General features: G+C 38.0%; 1 protein-coding gene across 1 annotated transcript in view; it reads left to right on the top strand.

The window, feature by feature from the left end:
• Positions 1–4,714, top strand: part of CCDC83 (coiled-coil domain containing 83) — a 67,120-nt gene that overhangs the window by 20,166 nt on the left and 42,240 nt on the right. The window lies entirely within an intron of this gene.

The following is a 4,714-nucleotide window of genomic DNA, read 5'->3' as shown; positions in this document are numbered from 1 at the left end:
TGGGGAAAAGTCCTGGGCACAACGTTCCTGGCCTTTTTCTCACTATTGAAATCTTCACTTTTCTTAAAACTTGTACCTAATAAGCCCCATGATCATCCTGTGTACCTTTAGAAAATCGATCAAGATTGTTTTTGTTTAAGATGTCATTGAATCCGTTCCGACACATAGTGACCCTGTGCACGGCAGAAAGAAACACTACATGGTCGTGTGCCATGCTCACAATTGCTCCTATGCCTTAGTTCATTGATGCAGCCACCATGTCATTCCATCTCCTGAAGGGCCTTCCTCTTTATTGCCACCCTTCCACTTTACCAAACATGATGTCCTTTTCAAAGGACTGTTCTCTCCTGACAATATGTCCAAAGTCTGTAAGATGAAATCTTGCCATCCTTGCCTCTAAGGAGCACTCTGGCCTTACTTCTTCCAACACAGATCAGTTTACCTTTTCAGCAGTCCATGGGACTTTCAGTATGGTTCTTCAGCCCCACAATTCAAATGCATCAATTCTTCCTCAGTCTTCCTTATTCAATATCCAGCTTTATGCATGCATTTGATGTGATGGAGAATACCATAGCTTGGGTCAGGTGCACCGTAGCCTGCAAAGTAACATCCTTTCTCTTCAAGACTCTAGAGAGGTCTTGTGCAGAAGCTTTACCTAATATATCTATTGATCTCTTGGCCACTGCTTCCATGAGCATTGATTGTGGGTCCGAGCAAGACAAAATTCTTGACAACTTCCACCTTTTCTCCATGATGTTAACTATTGGTCCAGTTGTGGGGATTTGGGTCTTCTTTACATTGAGTTGTAATCTTTACTGAAGGACACAATCCTTTATCTTCATTAGCAAGTGCTTCAACTCCCCCTCAACTTCAGCAAAAATGTTGTGTCATCTACATATTGCAGGCTGTTAATAAGCCTTCCTCCAATCCCGATACCACATACTTCAGCTTCTCTGATGATTTGTTCAGCATAGAGATTGAACTGTTTTGGTTAGCTTGTTTTTAATGACACCCTAGAAAGACCAAAGAAGCTGTGGTGGTGTAGTGGTTATGAGTTGGGCTGCCAACCAGAGGGTCAGCAGTTCAAAAGCACCAACTGTTCTACAGGAGAAAAAGCAGACTTTCTATGCCTGAAAAGAGTTACAGTTTCAGAAATCCACCGGGGAAGTTCTACTCATTCATAGGGAAGTTCTACTCATTCATAGGGTCACGGTGAGTCAGCATCCACTTGGCGGCAGTGAGAGGAAAACCCAAACAAGTGAATCACTGAGTTTGTCTCAGTCCATCCACAGATCACAGAGACATGTTTAAACACATTTTCTTTGTAATAAACCCATACATGTATGAACTAAAACCATAGTTGCAATACGTTTTGACTTATCTTCCTATTAGCACTGCTTCATTCTTTCAAATGGCTACATTGTTTGGTTGTAATATAATTTTTAAAATCTGTCCTACTTATAAGCATTTAGATTTACAGTCTTTCACTATTACAAATAATGCTACAATAAATATCCATATGCACAACTCATTTAGATTAACATCCTTATACTTATATCTTTTAATTTATGTTTATCTCTAAAAAAGAATGGCCAGGCACACAAACAAGAGTTTATCTTGATTTAAATGGGCAGAGGTTGTACTAAATTGCATTGACACCAGTGTGTATGACAGGCCTCTTTTTCTTTACCTTTAACACCAGGGGTGTTATCTTATTTTGTTCTTTCCCACCTTTTTTATTATGAATTAATCATTTTATCAGGGGCTCTTACAGATATTATAACAATCCATAATTCAATTAAATCAAGCATAATTGTACAATTGTTGCCACCATCAGTTTCAAAACATTTTCTTTCTTGAACTCTTTGATATTAGCTTGCTCCCCTTTTGCCAGTTTCATAGGTGGAAAATTGTAGCTCATGCAGTTTTAGTTTCCATTTCTGTTACTCTTTGTTACACTGAATATCTTTTAATTAAGTTAAAGAGCCATATGAATTTCCGTTTCTGTTCACATCCTTTTCCCATTTTCTCTTGTGTTGTAGAGATCTTTATATTGTCAGGAAATTAGATGCTGCAAATATTTCCCCCACTTGTCATTTGTTTATAAGCCTATTTAAAAAAATAATTTTATTTGGGGGCTCATACAACTCATCACTATCCATACATCCATCTATTGTGTCAAGCACATTTTGTACATGTGTTGCCATCATCATTCTCAAAACATTTTCTTTCTATTTGTGCTCTTGTTATCAGCTCCTCTCCCCCTGCTCCTGCCTCCTTTCTCCACCCTGCCTCCCTCACAAACCCTTGATAATTTATAAATTATTATTTTTTTATGTCTTACATTGACTGATGTCTCCTCTCACCCATTTTTCTGTTGTCCATCCCCCAGGGAGGGGATTATATGTAGATCATTGCAATTGGTTCCTCCATTCTCCCCGACCTTTCCCTTACCCTCCTGGTATTGCTACTCTCATTATTGGTCCTGAGGGGGTTATATGTCCTGGATTCCCTGTGTTTCCAACTCTTATCTATACTAGTATACATCCTCTGGTCTACCCGCATTTGTAAGATAGAATTGGGATCATGATAGTGGGGGAGAGGAAGCATTAAAGAACTAGAGGAAAGTTGTATATTGCATTGGTGCTATACTGCACCCTGACTATTTTAAATGGGGAAATTTTATACTTTTACAGTTCTCAGTTTATCCATGTTTGATTTTGTGATTTCTGAGATTATGACTATATCTGCCAATATTTTCTTTGAGAATTTTTATAGCTATTTTTTTAATTTAAAGTTTTTGGGTTTTTGTGTGATTTTAAGAAACTTTACTTTTTGCCAGGTGATTTTCCATTTGTACTAATATCATTTATCAAATGGTCTATTTTTACCGTACTGATTTGAAATGCTATTGTTAACACATTGTAATTCATCATACGCATTTGAATTTCTTTCTGTACCTCTTAATCTGATAGACTGAAATGTCTATGTATATGTCCCCTCTACCATACTTCCCAGAACTGGTCATTTTATTGGCTTGTGTGTTGCTGTGATTCTGGAAGCATTGTCTCTGGGATCTCAAATGCCAGAGGGGTCACCCAGAGCGAACAGGTTTCCGTGGAGCTTCCAGACTAATAATGGACAATGAAGAAGGACTCGGCTGCTCACCTCAGAAAAAAGCACCCTGAAAACTTCATGCATAGCTTCAAAACATCATCAGATCCTGGAGACCCAATGAATGGAAGCAGAACACTGTCAGAGACAGTGCTGGAAGATGGGCCGTGGGATCAGAGAAGACTCAAAGTGTGGCTCAAGAGGGCTGGTTTCTGGAATGGTGACTTGAGTCTGGTGAAGTGGGAGTGTGGCGCCTTCAGAATCTTCATTTGCTGACGAGGCACAACTCAAGGTAAGGGGAAGCATTAGCAAAAATCTGCTAATGATTGGAACATGGAATGCGCAAAGTATACATCTAGGCAAATTCGAAGTGGTCACAGATGAAGTGATTGGAAACTGATTGTGGTAGCAAATGAGAAATTCTGCTGGATGGCATTGAATTAGGGAATGATTTGATGTATGCAGTAATCCCAATTAATTAAAAAATTAAATGCATAAAGATTGATATCCTAGGCATTGGTGAATGGAAACAGACTGATATTAGCCCTTTTGAATGAGAAAACCAGGGAATAATACAATCAAGAAGAATGGCTTGGCATTCATTGTGACAAAGGACAGTACCAATTCCATCAGGAAGTACAATGCTGTCCGTGACAGGATTATATCTACCTGCCATCCAGAGACTTCTAGGAAACCCTATCAATACAATTATCATTCAACTTTATGCACCAACCACAAAAGCTAGTGGGGAAGAAATTGAGGAATGCTTCCAAAAACTTCAGTCAGAAATTGATCAAACATGAAATCAAGATGCATTGATAATTATTGGTGATTAGACTGCAAAGGTTGGCAACAAAAAGGAAGGAACAATATGAACTTGGAAAATATGGACTTTGTGATAGTAATGATCTAATTTTGCAAAACCAATGACTTGCTGTCCATAGAAAATACCTTTTTTCAACAACACAAAAAGCAACATAAGCATGGACTTCTGTGGATGGAATACACAAAAATCAGATTGACTACATCGGTGGGAAGAAACACCACAGAAGTTCATTATCAGCAGCTAAAACCAGGCCAGGGGAAGAATGTGGAACAGACCATCAATTGCTCATATGTAAGTTAAGGTTAAAGGGAAAGAAAATGGAAACAAGTCCACAAGAGCTAAAATACAATTTTGAGTGTATCCCACCTGAATTTTCAGAACATCTCAAGAATATATTTGAAGCAGTAATTACTATTGACAGAAGACCGGATGAGCTGTGGGAAGAAAAAAAGAATATCACAAAGAAAGCGAAGGGTCATTTAAAAGACAGGAAAGAAAGAAAAGATCAAAGTGGATATCAGAAGAGACTTTGAATTTTGCTCTTAATCATAGCGTATACCAAAGAAATGGAAGAAATGAAGTCAAAGTGCTGAATAGGAAATTTCAAAGGGTAGCTTGAGAAGAAAAAGCCAAATATTATAATGAAATGTGCAAAGACAGAATTAGAAAACTAAAAGGAAAGAACACACTCAGCCTATCTGAAACTGAAAGAACTCAAGAAAAAAGTCAAGTCTTGAGTAGCAATCTTAAAAGAGTCTATGGGAAAAATATTGA

Source organism: Echinops telfairi, unplaced genomic scaffold (assembly GCF_000313985.2).
Source record: "Echinops telfairi isolate 266 unplaced genomic scaffold, ASM31398v2 ScPeMD7_1713;HRSCAF=2227, whole genome shotgun sequence".
In the NCBI taxonomy this organism is placed as follows: domain Eukaryota; kingdom Metazoa; phylum Chordata; class Mammalia; order Afrosoricida; family Tenrecidae; genus Echinops; species Echinops telfairi.
This window is presented reverse-complemented; position numbering and strand designations above follow the sequence as displayed.